Raw genomic sequence first — 16,255 nt, 5'->3', positions numbered from 1 at the left:
TCCCTGATAGCTACTAATGTTGAACATCTTTTCATGGGCTTTTTTTGCCACTTCTATATCTTTTTCTATGAAATGTCTCTTCGTGTCTTTAGCCCATATTCTAATTGAATTGCTTCCTTTTTTATTGCTGAGTTTTGAGAGTTTAAAAATATATCCTAGATACTAGTCCTTTGTTGGGTAAGTAGTTTGCAAACATTTTCTCCCACTCAGTAGCTTGTATTTTCACCCTTTTTACAGGATCTTTTGCAAAGCAAAAGTTTCTGATTTTGTATTTATCATTTTATGACTTTAATTTTAATTATAGTTAATTCCTTTTAGGATCTTTGTTTTGGTGTTAAGTCTGAGAACTCTTTGCCTAGACCCTGGATCTCAAAGATTTTCTCTTGTTTTTTCCTAACAATTTTTTAGTGTTACATTTGATATTTAAGTTTTTGATCTATTTTAAGTTAATTTTTTAATATAAGGTATAAGACTTAGCTCGAGGTTCTTTTTCTTTCTTTTTTTTTTTTTTGCCTGTGGATATCCTGTTGCTCCAGTGCCATTTGTTTAAAAAGCTATCTTTCCTCCGTTGCACCAACTTTGTCAAAAACCAATTGGACATATTTGTGTGAGTTTATTTCTGGATTCTCTATTCTGTTTTATTGATCTATGTGTTTATTCCTCCACTAGTACCATACAGCCTTTAGTACTGTAGCTATATAGTAAGTCTTGAAATGAGTAGAATGATTCTTCCCACTTTATTCCTCTTTTTCAAAATTGTTTTAGTTCTAGTTCCTTTCCATTTTCATATAAATTTTAGAATAATCTTGTCTATATTTTTTTAAAAACTTGCTGACATTTTGCTAGGAATTGCATTAAAACTATATCAATTTGGAGAAAATTGACATTTTTATGTGTTCAGTCTTCTAATCCATCAATATGGCATTTCTCTCCATTTATTAAGATGTTTGATTTCTTTCTTCAGTTGTGTGTAGTTTACAGCATATAAGTCTGGAACATGTTTTGTTATATTTACCCCTATGTATTTTTTATAAGTGGTATTGTGTTTTTAATTTTTGGTGTCCATATGTTCACTGCTACTATAGAGAAATACAATTGATTTTTGTATATTTATCTTGCTGAACTCACTTATTAGTTCCCAGAATTTATTTTGGGTTCCTTGGGATTTTCTGTGTAGACAATCATTATGTCATCTGTAAACAGAGACAATTTTATCTCTTCCTTTCTGATCTCTATGTCTTTTTTTTCCTTTTCATGCCTGATTGCATTGATTAGAACTTCCAGCACTTTGTTGAATAAGAGCTATGAGAGTGGATATTCTTGTTTGTTCCTGATCTCAGGGAGAAAACATTAAGTATAATATTAAGTATATTAATATTAAGTATAATATTAGCTGTAGGTTTTTTATAGGTGCACTTTATCAAGTTGAGGAAGTTCACCTTATTTCCTATTTTTCTGAATTTAGAAAAAATTTAAAAGTCATGAATGGGTATTGAAACTTATCAAATGCTTTTTCTGCATTGATTGATATGATCATGTCATATATTGTAGCCTGCTAGTATGGTGGATTACATTGATTTTTTAAAAATATTGAACTATTCTTGCATCCCTGGATTATACTCCAGTTGGTCATAACATATAATTAAAAAAATATATTTATGAATTCTATTACTAACATTTCATTAAGGGATTTTGTGTTTACATTCATGAGGGATATTGGCTGTAGTTGTAATTTTTTCTTTTGTACTTTGTCTGGTTTGGTATCAGAGTAATACCTGTTTCATAAAATGAATCAGGGAGTATTTCCTCCTCTTCCATTTGCTGGAAGAGATTATACCCCGGGAGTCTGCCCTCTCCCCCTTCTTTCCCTTTTGGCAACCTTGTCGTTGCCTCAGCCCCCTGCCTTGTCCCTTCCATGTCCCTGCTAAAGTCCACTGTTGAGTAGAGCAACTTGTCTTAGTTCTTTCCCCACATCAGGAGTAGTTCTGTATTCCACTGTGATTTCCATGACTTCATTTGCCATTTTGTTTTGACCTGGTCAAGAGCTGGCATAGACCTTTCTTAGGTCTCAAGCTCCCTGAATCCTTTTCTATGTTATCCTCAAACCTCCCCATCCCAAAGACCCAGTGGTGTTGCTAGAGCTGGCTCTTACTGGCTCATGAGAACGAGCTGTCAAATTTTTAGGAATGTTGTGAGCTAGTTGTTAAAAACAGTCACTATTGGGCTTCCCTGGTGGCGCAGTGGTTGAGAGTCCGTCCGCCTGCCGATGCAGGGGACGCGGGTTCGTGCCCCGGTCCGGGAAGATCCCGCATGCCGCGGAGCGGCTGGGCCCGTGAGCCGTGGCCGCTGAACCTGTGTGTCCGGAGCCTGTGCTCCACAATGGGAGATGCCACGACAGTGAGAGGCCCGCGTACAGCAAAAACAAAAACAAAAACAAAACAAAACAAAACAGTCACTATTAAAAATTAAATTATACAATATTACAATTAGATAAACTGTTTAAAAACAAAGGTTAAAAACACTCAAAACTTCATTGCTTCTTGATTATTTTACTACAGGTTTCTATTACCTATACCCTTGAATTTATTTACTTCTATTTTACCTGCATGGTAGAAATACTATAGAATTGTGTGCTCCTGCACATCTTCCCAAGTTCACAGTCAGTGATGCCACCTCAGGGGCTTGAAACTGGTCTTGGTGGGAGTATTTATAACATGGAAGCTGAAAAATGCGACAGATCAGGTCTAGATTTATTGTTTTGTTGATCAACTAGACTTAAGAAAATGATGGAGAAGTGCTATTAATGCAGATTAAACTTAAAATTGTGTCATGTCGTTACCTGTTACATTATAAATCGCCCCCAAATTGAAGAAGTAGTCTTCTAGTATTCAAAACTGTCGTCCAGTTTCACAAAGAAGTCGTTCTCATGTCATTGAGTAATGAGTGGTGTCCGAACGTATGTTTGTGTTGTTTCATTGTTTTATTCATTAACGTAAACAAAAATTGCAACCAACGTTCACGTCAGAACTTCATTCATGCCATCAATGACATGAATGGAGTTTTGCTAAATTGCATACTAAACAAGCATTTTTTCAGAGACTATTTTTGTCAACACATTGTCGAATTGCAGTTATGGATTAACAACAGATACGAGTTTGGCAAAATAAGAGGAAGTATTCTGTGAGAATAAATTTCTATTCAGAATTGACAACAAAAGCTGTTGTTGTCATTGATAAATCATGCGCTGCCTATCCTTTATATGGGTAAAGTTTATAATATATGTGTTTACTCACGTATTTTTTTCCTGGAGAGCCAGTTGTTGAACTTTTATCAGCATGCTATTGTGCAGACCTTAATCCTTATCAAGGTATTTTTGACATTTTATTTTAAAGGGTCCTTTCACAACCAGAAGTTACACTTCCGTTAAAGCTATGTGTGAAAAAGTTTGCTCACTTGACTCAATTATTCTCAAAGCCTTAACATGTAATCCACCAAGCCACCAGCAGGTGTCACTGTGGTGTAGGGTCACAGTCAGAAGGACTCCAGTTTTGAGCTTCCTAGAGCAGTATTGTTGGAGTTGAACGGCTTCCAGTTAAGTTACACACTGAACATCTCCTCAAGTCTCTGTATAGAAAGACATGTCACACCCAGGTCCTCTGAAAGCAGGCAGCACAGTAACCGAGGCATAATCTGCTGCTTCTGTTTGCTTGCTCGCTTTGCGTTTTTAACACTGTTATTACATATATGTTCAGAAAGCCCCAAATACCTTCTGTTTAGCTCTAGAGCTGTATATGGCTTGCTGTTCAAAGTGTGGTTCACGGACCAGCATCCCAAGCATTACCTGGGAGCATGTTAGAAATGCAACATCTCAGGTCCTGCCCCAGACCTACTGAACAAGAATCTGCACTTTATTAATGTCACCAGGGGTCCTAGTGCACATTCAGGTGAATGTGAGAAGCACGAGTGTCAATGACCCATACGTTGACAGTTACTGTGAAGCTAAGATAAGAACAAGGTGGATACATAACTTTCAGCTTCATTGGTCAAGAAAAATAAAGTTAGTGGGCAAGAGAGCAATATTTCCCAAGAGAGACGTCTGACGTTTTCCTTTATGCCTGTTAGATTGCCTATCCTTTTTCTTTCTTTTAAAAAAAATTTTTGGACAGAAGGACCTTTCTGGATTTTTTTCTGCACATCCTGGCCTCGGCTAACTTCCCCAGTGTTATCTCTCGCCACCTGCCTTCCACACTCTGTATTTCAGCCACACTAAATTACCTGCCAGTGTGACCTTCTTAAAACTCCCATCTGATAAATTTCTCCACGCTTAAGGTGGCTTCCTGTAGCTCTTAGGATAGAGACCAACATCTCTGCCATGTTTTACAAGGGCTCCTAAGATCCAGCCGTGTCACGCTTTGTGGTCTCCCTCCGCAGCACCTCTCTCCTCCTTAGACTCACTGTTTAGCCTCAAGTGCTCTCTCTCTCTCTCTCTCTCTATCCTGAGACTTGGTCCATTCTGTTTTCTCTCCCTGGAACGCTCTACCTGCTACCCCAACTCATCTATTGCTTGACTGATACTTTCTGTAAAGAACTTGGGAAGCCTTTTGTAAATCCGTTAGGTGCACGAGTGGCCTTCATCCGATGATCCTCTAATACTTGCATTTTCATTTCGTAGTGCTTATCGTGTTTGTGACGACTGTTTCTGAGATGTATCTTTTCCCTGGTAGACCATTTGTGTATAAAGGATGGGAGTATGTCTGTCTTGTGCATCCAAAGAGTCTACCGTGGCCGTCAACACCTTACCTGTCTGGTCCTTGATCTCTCTGCTTTCACCACCTCCTGCCACTCTTGGCTCCACGCTTCCCTTGTTCTCCCTGCTCTTCCCCAAACATACCAAGTACCTCTTGCCACAGGTCTTGGTCCTCGCTGATCTTCTGTGTGGCCCCTTCCTCATTTTTCTTCAGCCTTTTATGTCTTTCCACCCAACCCTAGCAGAGTATCTAGAGGCAGACTTCATGGGAGGTGTGGTGATACGCCTTGGTTTAGGTCTTGTAGCACATTTGCCTTTTGTTGGATCGCTTGTTGTCCACGGATAAACAGGAAATAGCTGGCCTGTATTGTATACATTTTATAAAGGTGTGACTCTGAGCAAAATTCCCTCTCCCCGTGAACATCAGGTTGCTGAGGTCTGCTTCTGCACAGGCTCAGATGAAGATGATGGAGAAGAGAATGGAGAAGAGGTTGCCATAGCCTCTGGGGAGTAAAGAGCTGGGGCAAAGGAGCCTTGGAAGATGAGGGGACTGAATAATAGTGAGGATTGTCTATTGTTATTTGGTTTATCTATTGAAGTCTGAGAACTGTCTAAGACCTTTTCCTTCCTCATTACTCACAAGTTTACAAAAATAATATTATTGATGCAGGGAAGAGACTAAAATGAAGCCAAACAATCCAAGCTGGGCTTTTTCTTAGCGTGAAAAAAAAAAGCTGTTTTTTGTTTTTTGTGGTACGCGGGCCTCACTGCTGTGGCCTCTCCCGTTGCGGAGCACAGGCTCCGGACGCGCAGGCTCAGCGGCCACGGCTCACGGGCCCAGCCGCTCCGTGGCACGTGGGATCTTCCCGGACCGGAGCACGAACCCGTGTCCCCTGCATCGGCAGGCGGACTCTCAACCACTGCGCCACCAGGGAAGCCCAAAGCTGTTGTTTTGAGAGCAAACGTGTGCCTCCATTCTTTCCTTCATTCAGCTCCCTGCTTAGAGAGCACCCACTCCATGCAACGTCTTGCGTTTTCTTACTCTGACTGCAACACTTACACAACACCAAACCTCCAGCCCCTGATGAATTTATCCTTCAAAGGCTTGCAAGTTCAACCGTCTGTTCCTGTGGGAAACCTTTCTCTGATTTATTCCCTATGAAGAATTCCTCACTTTTCCCCTACCTTGATGTGTATAGTTTTATTCACATGATTTAGTTTAACACACAGTTAATTCAACAAATATTTGTTAAGTGTCTACCCTGTTCCAGGAAATGTGCCAGGTGCTGGGATGATGAATGTGAAAAAGCGTAGTGCCTCCCTCCAGGCGTTCGCAGCCAGTCTGAGAAGCCCACTCTCGATGGACAAGACAGAACAATCTCAAACTCAGAAACGTGAAGTCTCATGGTGTGTCCAGAAAGCAGCCCCTGGCTTGGTATGACCGGAGTATAGGTTATAAGGAAGGAATGATGGGGGAGCATAGGGAGAGATGAAGGATGAGGCAGGCAGTAACAATAATAATATGAATATTAACTACTACTACATTTATTTGCCAGGCACTGAGCAAAGTAGTTCACAGTAACACAGAGAGGTTGAGTAACCTGTGTAACACCACACAGCTTGTTGGTGGTGGAGCCAGAGTTTGACCCAGGTATGGTGCAGTACGAGAATTTGAATTTTATTATAGGTAAATCATCAGGCCAACAAGCACTGACTGGACCCCATCTATGCACGGAACACTTTTCTAGTTAATATGCATGTTTGCCTTCCCTATGAGTTTGATTTCTCTGAGGGATGGAAATCTTTTCTGTTTATCTTTGTCAGCCTCATAACTAAGGGAGTGCTTGGAGTGAAGCAACCATTATGAGGAATTATTTTTCCTTCTCCCTTTTTCCATCCTTACCTTGCTTAGAGCAATGCCCTTCTACCTAAGGATTAGAGCTTCCTCTGATCAATAACCCCAGCATCTTCTCATCTCTTCCCTTTAGAGCTAAGTATTTGCTGGTGAGAAGATTTAGAAGGTAAAAGGGATTGTCATTCTTTTATTTTCCCTTAGGTCATGCTTTTTCTTAAGTGAACCTTTGGACAGAGAGCAGCTAAGATGTTCTTCGAAGAGGCAAGACCCATTTATAAGAAATACCAAAAATCTAGTGTTAGGCGGATGGCAGACGAGAAACGTATGAAACCTTGCAAGAACACCCCATGATGCACACTCACAATTCTTGGCTGCCCGCATTTACTTTAGGGTGAAATGAAAATGTCCGGAACTGGCACTGGCTTGTCTGTGGTATTGTTTGTAGCACTTGGGGACTCCAGGTCACATCATGTGATGAATGGGGCAATCAGCCTAGTGTTACCTTTGCAGTATCAAGAAGTTGTGTCATGGAAGTAACGGTCACGTGTCCAGCAGCAGAATGAGAAAAAGGAGACCTTTTAATAGACCTTGTGAGAATTTGTTTGTTTTGCCATCGTTATGAAGCTTTTATTAAGGGCCTTCTGGGAAGTAGTGCTCATTGGAAGTTGTTTGATTATTTATTTATTTATTTATTTATTATGGTTCTTTTTTGCGGTACGCGGGCCTCTCACCGCTGTGGCCTCTCCTGTTGCGGAGCTCAGGCTCCGGACGTGCAGGCTCAGCGGCCACGGCTTACGGGCCCAGCCGCTCCGCGGCATGTGGGATCCTCCCGGACCGGGGCATGAACCCGTGTCCCCTGCATTGGCAGGCGGACTCTCAGCCACTGCGCCACCAGGGAAGCCGTATTTATTTTTTTTAATAAGTAAAAAATGTCGACTTAACAGTGTTGTGTTAGTTTCAGGTGTACAGCAAAGTGATTCAGTTAGGCATATAAATGTATCTATTCTTTTTCAAATTCTTTTCCCATTTAGGTTATTACAGAGTGTTGAGCAGAGTTCCCTGTGCTATACAGTAGGTCCTTGTTGGTTATATATTTTAAATATAGCAGTGTGTACCTGTCAGTCCCATATTCCCAATCTATCCCTCCCCCCACCCCTCCCCGCTGGTAACCATTAGTTTGTTCTCTAAGTTGTGAGTCTGTGAGAATTAGGTTTTGTCTAAGAAAATTCTCCTGTTGCTTTGCTTTCTGAAAACATACTTGAACATAATCGGTTACTATTCTTAGACCCTCTAGGTGTTCTATATTTCAGCTTTTCCCATAGATAAATAAGACGGATCGATAGCAATATGCCTTCCCCATCTTTTCCATTCTGAAATACTTGCGTATTTCTAAAAATGTTCCATGTGATTCTTAGAGGTGGGAAAGGAAAGAAATTGGTTGGGAATGATAGGACACTTGACACAGAAGTTTGACATACGGTACATTGCTGGAAAAGCACCGAATGCAGGCGGGCTCTGCAGTTCCTGGGTGTTGTGTTCACAGCCTAACAGTCTCTGGAAGAGCACAATACATTTTAATATTATGTCCAAGAGACTCACTAGGCCTTACACAAATACCTAAATGTTAAGGGAACCATCACAGTCATCTTAGGTAATGCGTTAATGGGTGAGTTTAAGAAGATAAACTGAAAAATGTATAGGGGTTCGTGCTGAGGTATAGACGTCTGCCCAGCACTCTTCCTCAGCGGGATACCCTCTGCCTTGCTCCCCGTGTCTCGTGGGCGCCCGTGTGCTATTCACTGGGTGCTCTTTTCCCTTCACTGAGTTGGGTGTGGGCACACGGTGCGCAGTGCCCAGCTGGCACTCCACGTTGCCCTGGCTGAGCTGATTAGTTCATGGTGAGGCAAAGGGCGCACCAGTGAACAAAACGTTTGGCTTCTGTTTCTCTGCCAAGGATGGCTTTGGACTTGGGTAGATTTAGATGAGGCCTTTCCCAGTGCATGAAGATGAACAAGACAGACAGGTGCCTCTGCTGGGGGCTGTTGACTCATGCATTGCTGCCTCCGAAGGGTCTGTGCCCAGAGACCGCCCTCCCTCGCAGACTGTCCCGAGTGCCCCTATGCTTCCACCCACACGTGGGGGACTCTGGCCACAGCTGCAGGCTTCGCTTTTCACCTTTCTTCCTCTCCACCCCTATTCTGAGATTTCTCAATAAGTCAGCTGCTTTCTTGTGTTTGTAGACAAAGCAGGGTAAAAACCTCCCTGGATAATATCTCAGGTTCCAACCACTCCACGCTTTCCTAGATGGAGTTATGTGTGGACACAGCTGGGGCTTAGAGGGAATTCTTATAGCCACTCCAAATCCCGGGGAGTTCATCAGATAGCACTGGAGGACTTGCGCCTTCTTGGGAAGCCTGCCCTGGAATTTCTATTTCTCCGGGAAACCTTTAAGCTGTCTTGAACGAGTTTATCCACTTTGGAGCTCCTTGAGAGATACGAGAACAAAACCACTACTCTTCCCGGAAAGGAAGAAAAGGGTCCATGAGAAGAATTATTTATACTTCTGGCTGCCAGCTTCAGCGGGCAGTTAAGATTGCCCTATTGAGTGGCCTCTGCTTATTAATAGAAGGAGAGGAAAAAGAAAAATGGAGTTAATGTTGCAATGAAGACATGACAGAGCCTCTGGTTTCCAGGATTGGCCTGAAATGAATTAAAGCCAGCTTATACCAACAAATCTGTCATGCTGCCCTGCAAACAAGAATCCTAGGCTGGGCCAACAGGAATTAGTCACGGCACACACTGGCAAACCTTACCAGACCAGGGAATGAAAAATGTGCCTCATCTGCAAAAATTACCTTTTGGAATTTGTACAGTGTTTTCCATTACCCACTTTCTTTTCTCCAAAGGCCAGTCATCAAATCTGCTTGGCTGGCTTCTGCTTCTGCTACACCATTAAGTGTAGAAATCTGTATGTGAAATGCAATCCCAACTAGCTGTATGCCTTTGGATAAGCGACCTCATCTTTTGGGACCTGAGTTTTGCCTTCTGAAAAATAAGGAGGTTGGCATCTCATGATCCTGGTGCTTTAACTTTTTTGGAGATGAGAAAATAATGTATCGGACATGTATTGCCCACCTGTGAAGGGCTCATTTGGTGAAACAAAATGTTGATGATAAAGTCTTTTCAAGAGTTTCCAGCGTCTGCGGGGAGATGTGCATTTAGAAAAAGTGTTATAAAAAACAGTGATAAGGCCACCAGGACTGTATGTACTTAGAAGACAATTAACAGTGTGTCAAAATGGTTTTTTTTTAATAAAGCTTTTAAAAATTTTTTAATTTTATTTATTTGTTTTTTGGCTGCACTGGGTCTTCGTTGCTGGGTGCGGGCTTTTTATTGTTGCGGCAAGTGGCGGCTACTCTTCGTGGCGGTGTGTGGCTACTCACTGTGGTGGCTTCTCTTGTTGCGGAGCACAGGCTCTAGGCACGCGGGCTCAGTAATTGTGGCTCACGGGCTCAGTAGTTGTGGCTCGCAGGCTCAGTAGTTGTGGCTCGCAGGCTCGGTAGTTGTGGCTCGTGGGCTCAGTAGTTGTGGCTCGCAGGCTCTAGAGCGCAGGCTCAGTAGTTGTGGCTCGTGGGCTCTAGAGCACAGGCTCAGTAGTTGTGGCGCACGGACTTAGCTGCTCCGTGGCATGTGGGATCTTCCTGGACCAGGGCTCGAACCCGTGTCCCCTGAATTGGCAGGTAGATTCTCAACCACCACATTCTTAACCATTTCCCCACCAGGGAAGCCCTCAAAATGGGTTTTTCTCTGCCCCAGAATTGTAGCTGGAGAAAGATCCCACGTAGGCCACATTACAAAGACACTCCTGAGCACACAAGCCAGTGCTGCCTCCTTAGGGCTCATTGGGAGGGACCAGAGTTGTGCTGGCTCCAGCCCCACCATCCAGTGTCAGGCGAGAGTGCTGGGAGGGCGGGGGCGTCTTACAGCGCAGTGCCCCAGGTGAGAGACCATTGCCTCCCATTCCTAAAGCCAAACAACAGGGCTTCTAATAGAATTTTTCTTAAAGGCTGGAGGGAACTTCAGTATGTGGAGACTGGCAGCTTGCTCCCTGACTAGCCGTGTGCTGAGCTGTCAGCCTCCCGGGGGCCCTCTGATGCTCCCGTACGCTGTGAATGCTTTCAGGGTTATTGGTGGAGCGTGCTGGAATTTTAGGGCAGAGCTTACATTGTCCTTTTGGGTCTCAGAATCTCACAGGTTCCCTGAAGTCTGGGGACATCCTTGGACCCACAGAGTTCAGATCTAGAGATTTCTGAGGATGAAGGACCCATTGCATGAGGCCAGGCTAGCAGTCTTGATGGGTTGTAATATAAGGTGTTTGGGGAGAAAATGGGACAGCTTGCACCTCATTCAAATTCTTCATCGGCCTTACTGGGTGTAGGAGAGGACTCCAGCAGTCCTGGCCGCTCTCCGTGAAGAGTACCAGGTTTAACCGAGAAGTAGCAGTGAGCCTGCCTAGTGAGCACAAAGGCACGGTGGCCGTCTTCTGGGAGAGGCCCTCAGTGGCGGAGGGAGCTCGGTGAAAGCTAATCTTTTTTTCTAAGAACATCATCACCCCACCTACTTGGCAGCCACCAGCCGCGGGTGGAACTAGACTGGATCAAAGTGGGTTTGGGGAGAGCCCCTTACCACGCAAGGAGATTCTGGTCCACCGCGCCTCCTCTCTCTCTTCAACACTTGAGGGACGTAAGGCTAGGAAAGGAGAAGGAGGAGGGGTCTGAACCAGATCACGAGACCTCCTGGTATCTAACAGGTACTGAGGAAGAGGGAGTCCACGTAACCCAGTTGCAGGTCGTTCCTGTTCCGTATTTATGCACCAGGAAGCCGAGAAAATTTGAACATTAAGTTAAAGTGTCATGGTGGCGAGGCTAACTCTGCTTGGGGACACTCAGGGACTCAGTTGAGTAGAGGAGACAGGCCCCATTAATGTTAGGGCAAATCATAATTGATAAGTGATAGAGGTATGAATAAAATGCTGGGGGCGATGGGGGCAGACTAGATGCATTGTGACTGCAGGTGGACGGCTGCTCTGAAGACGTGACATCTGAGCTGGAAATGAGAAATTTGAAAGAAGGCAAAAAGGGTGGGCTCTCACGGTACAAGGATCAGACTCAAAAAGGCACAGAGAGCAAAGAGTGTAAGTCGTCGGCTACGGTTGGAACAGAGGAAGGGAGGACGTGCTGCCCCCAGACACTTTCAGGATGCAAGGATTACTATCTATGGAATACTCTCAAGTGTCCAGCGAAAACACACCTCCTAAATTCAAGACTGAAATTTCCAAAACCCTACCGTACTTCTCTCTGATGATCAAATGAGTACCTCAAATTTGACCCACATGAAACCAAATTTGGAGAACAGCCCACCCTTTTTTGCCTTCTTTCAAATTTCTCATTTCCAGCTCAGATGTCACGTCTTCAGAGCAGACATCCACCCCCAATCAGAATGCATCTAGTCTGCCTCCACCCCCCGCCAACATTTTATTCATACCTCTATCACTTAGTGATTATGATTTGTCCTGAAGTTAGTGGAGGGAGGGAAAAACCAGGAGAGAATTCAGGGCTGTTCCAACTTGGCTGAACTCGCTTTTCCAGCTCTAAAGATTGTGGATCTTTATACGTATTGACAATAAAAAGCCATTGGAGCATTTGAGAACACAGTTTAGAACATTTTAAAGATATTACTCTGGCAAACGAGAGCTAGAGGAAGAAGACAGCAGAGAACAGATGGGCACTGAGCAGGACTTTGCAACAGTTCAGTTGAGAAGTAACGAGTGTCTGAGTCACAGGAGGACAGAGAAGATGAGGCAGTGGCTCTGAGAGTTAGTGAGAGTCACTGGATGGTGGTAAGAGCTGAAAAGGAGTCCAGTAGGGCTTCTAGCTCGGTCTAATAAGTAGGTGGTGAAGGCTATGAAACAGGGGAAGGGGAACAGATTTGCCAGAGAAGAAGGAAGGAGGGAAGAAAATAATAATGACCGACATTTATTAAGCCCCTGCTGTGTACCATCACTTTTCTGTGTGGTTCACACATATTAATTCATTTTATCCTCATCACAACTTTATGAATAGATACTGTTATCATCTCCATCTTACAGGTGAGGTTAGATAACAAATTTGGTATCATGTGTGTCGAATTTCAGGTGCTCATTTGATCATCAGAGAGAAGTACGGTAGGGTTTTGGAAATTTCACTCTTGAATTTAGGAGGTGTGTTTTCGCTGGACACTTGAGAGTGTTCTATAGATAGTAATCGGTGCATCCTGAAAGCGTCTGGGGGGAGCATGTCCTATTATAAAACTGAGAGAGACCCTGGGAAACCGGGAACTCCACCACTGAGAGAACAGGGAAGAGAGGCGTGTGGCATGGACGGCTAGCTGTCACCATAATCCACGTCCTCTTCTGCCTGGGCACATTACCCAGCCTCCCTTGCAGCTTGGTGTGGCAGATTTCTAGCCAGAAGAATGTGTGAGCAGAAGTGATATGGCCATACTCCATGCAGCCTTTCATGTGGGCTTTTCCATGTTCCTTTCCCTTCCAGCTGACTGAGATGGAGACCTCCAGGGAGACCATCATATGTAGTTGATGAATCCTCCATCAGCCTGGGTCTCTGAGTGATGCGTAAAGCAAAGCATTCCACACCCTCACCACCAACCACGACGACTTGAAGCTGCGCTGGGCTGTTAGGTGAGCAAAAAATACGTGTCTGTTGTTCTTGAGTCATTATGTATTTCTGAGTCTACTTTACAGTAGTTACTTACCCTGACCAAAGGAGAGAGACCTGCTAAAGGCATTAAGAAAATTAAAGAGGGAAGAGAATTTCTCTCTGTAGTTGCATCTTATGCAGAATTCATATTTCCTTCACAAGGGAGAATTTGCTTAGGTTTGATGTGTGAAATCAGTCAGTCAAGTGACTTCCCTTATTATAAAATTTCTCACAAAACAGGTGAAGACCTAAATCCAGGGGTGACTTTTTTAAAAAACTGTTTTTCTCAAAAATCCCTCCCCAAACTTCTGACTGCGTTTGCTGTCACTCTTGAAGTAGGAGCAAGTCTAGGGTGAAACTCACTTCACACGCAGCAGGAACAAGCTTATTTCTTCCTTTCAACCATTTGACTTGTACATGCTCTGCTCTGTACAATCTGTCAGGGTCCCCTTTCTTTGCAGGCACAGTACAAAGTGAAGGTCAATCAGCACATAATTGTAGGAACACTGCTGTGCTGAAAGAAGACTTCCTTACCCTCTGTAAGTGGTACCTGATATTGACTGAGGCATCGTAAGGAGAAAAGAGCTTAATGCAGCCTGCATATTTTGCAGTGCAATGTATTGTGATTACCGTGGAGGATGTATTAGAACTTTGGTTGAAATTGAAACACCTTTGCAACAGCATTTTGCACAGGAATGTTGTAATGAGTTTTGCAGACACAAAACATACTGTCCAAATCATCAGGACACATTTCAGACATTTTCTAGGACCAGCTGCTAAGTCATGATTCAGACACAGGCTTTCCTGCAAATTCCAGCTCAAGCCACCTGCAACTTTGAACCCTGTGTGTGTGTGTGTGTGTGTGTGTGTGTGTGTGCACGCATGCACACGCAAACGTGCACGCGAGGACGTGTGTACGTGGCGTGTGTGTGCAAGAGACCTACAGAGGCTGGACAGAGACCTCACCCACTTGTAAAATTGGCGTCCTCCGTATTAAGATAAACTTGGGTGGCAAAACGCTTAACTGTCATTTAAAGAGAACAAAGTCCCACATAACAAGAAAGCCTACCTTGGAAATAAGACCTAATTCGCACTGAGCACCAAAGGAAGAAAGAAGGAATTGAATGTGCGTTCCCTCCTCAATCATATCCGAGAGACAGCCAGTCTCATAAATTTCACATCAACTTAGTTTGGCCTCTAAACCAAATCTGCCATAATGCTATTTGTAGATATAGATTGCTGTCTTTTTCATTACCGTTATCAAATGATGTGTTTGCGGCTCAGCTCCGAGCTCCTTGACCCATTAAGTGGATTAGATTGCCTGTTGCCTTTGTCCTATTGGCTTTTGCTTTATCCTCAAACATTCTACCCTTCTAGTTTACATATATAAGATACATGCATGATTATGTACGGCGTGCACATACATACGCCTGCAACTCCAATTAGCCCAGCAACCCCAGCCCTTGTGCTTTTTAAGAGGACTGTGTTCAAATCTCTTAGCAGAGTCATCAATCCTTCTCTGTAGCACAGCAGCAGCTGAAACCCTCTGAGGAATGGCATGTCACAAGCCCACCTCAGGGCTCCTTGTCGAGCTACGCTCAGCAAATTGGAGATCACGCTCCCTATTAAGCTCCTGGCTGGTGCATCATGGTAGACTCATTTTCTAGAACAGCTTACGCCCCGACCCTGCATCTTTCTTGTGCATGATAATCACCACTCCAGCCCACAGCAGCTGCAACAGAAAAAAATACTCGTTCAGGACAGGTTTTGATGGTATTATTAACGGGAAAACAGATGCTCTTGTATGGCTGAAGAAAAGTTAAGGGGAAACAAGCGAAGAGAGACACAAAGACCAAGGATTCAGTCCTGACTCTTGAAGCCGAAGGATAACTCCAGTAGGCTTCCTTGATTGGCTAAACATTTGCTGAGGGTCCACCATGCACGATGTACTATGTTAGGTAGCGGGCAGGCAGTGGTGAACATGACCGGTGTTCTCAGCAGCAGCTAGGCAAGGGGGTGTCGAGGTGAACAAGTAATCTTTGTAAAGAGTGCTAGCAATTGCTATGATATATGCACTTAGTATGTGAACATTCAGAAGGGGCCTCTAACATATTCTAGGGGAATCAAGGAAGACTGCCTGGAGGAAGTGCCATTTGGGCGGAGGTGTGGCAGAGTGGTAGAAGAGCTATTTCCCTAGGAGAGCTCTGAGTTTTTGGTAGATAATAAGGAATACTCAGTAGCTTGTCTCCAATGTGGCCACCATTAACTTTTTTCCTTGTGCACAGGTATGCCATTCTCCCATTGAGAAGTGGAGTCTATTTCCTTCTCCCTGACTTTGGGCTGGTATTAGTGGCTTGGTTTGACAATATAATGCAGCAGAAGTAATGTTCTGGGTCAGTATCTTCGGGGAAATCCAGTGACCAAGTAAGAAGTCCAGCTATCCTGAGACCACCCTGCTATGAGAAGCCAAAGTCATGTGAAGATATCTTAGAGTTGAGTGAGACGCCAATGTAGCCAATATAGAAGAGTCATGTGGGCATAACATGACAGCTATGAGACCTTTTCTCCAAGAACTGTGACCCCCAGTCCTATTTAAGTATCCTTTTATTTAAAGCTTCCCAACAGAAGTTTGTTAAATCATGGCTGAGACTCCAGTGTTTCCCCACCAGACCTTTCTGTCTTACGTGCCCATATTTCATAGTTTCACCTGCTCTCAGAGTGACATCTGAGGAGGGTGTGGGAACACAGTCCCCCCTCATCTTCAGATCTCCTCTCTCTGACCATCATGGTTCTCTCAACTTCTCATTCCGAGTTCCCTGGCATCGAGGGGAGGAGTGTAGTAGCAGTCGCCCAAAGAACAACTGTGCAAGTGCTGCAGATTTGCTCTGATGTTTAATC

The 16,255-nt window shown here is 43.9% G+C and overlaps 1 protein-coding gene across 10 annotated transcripts in view; it reads left to right on the top strand.

Annotated features, from left to right (window-relative positions):
* Nucleotides 1-16,255, top strand: part of FUT10 (fucosyltransferase 10) — a 434,768-nt gene that overhangs the window by 79,086 nt on the left and 339,427 nt on the right. For 9 of the 10 annotated variants that reach the window (XR_010838419.1, XR_010838420.1, XR_010838423.1 and 6 more), the window contains one exon: nucleotides 13,193-13,338. The gene's annotated coding sequence lies outside the window, so the exon portion shown is untranslated. Of the gene's footprint in view, nucleotides 1-13,192; nucleotides 13,339-16,255 lie in introns of those variants that run through there. The other variant, XR_010838414.1, reaches the window with a different exon arrangement.

This window comes from Kogia breviceps, chromosome 20, assembly GCF_026419965.1.
Source record: "Kogia breviceps isolate mKogBre1 chromosome 20, mKogBre1 haplotype 1, whole genome shotgun sequence".
NCBI classification, from domain to species: domain Eukaryota; kingdom Metazoa; phylum Chordata; class Mammalia; order Artiodactyla; family Physeteridae; genus Kogia; species Kogia breviceps.
Note: the sequence above shows the minus strand (reverse complement) of the source record. Positions and strands in the feature narration are given on the sequence as shown.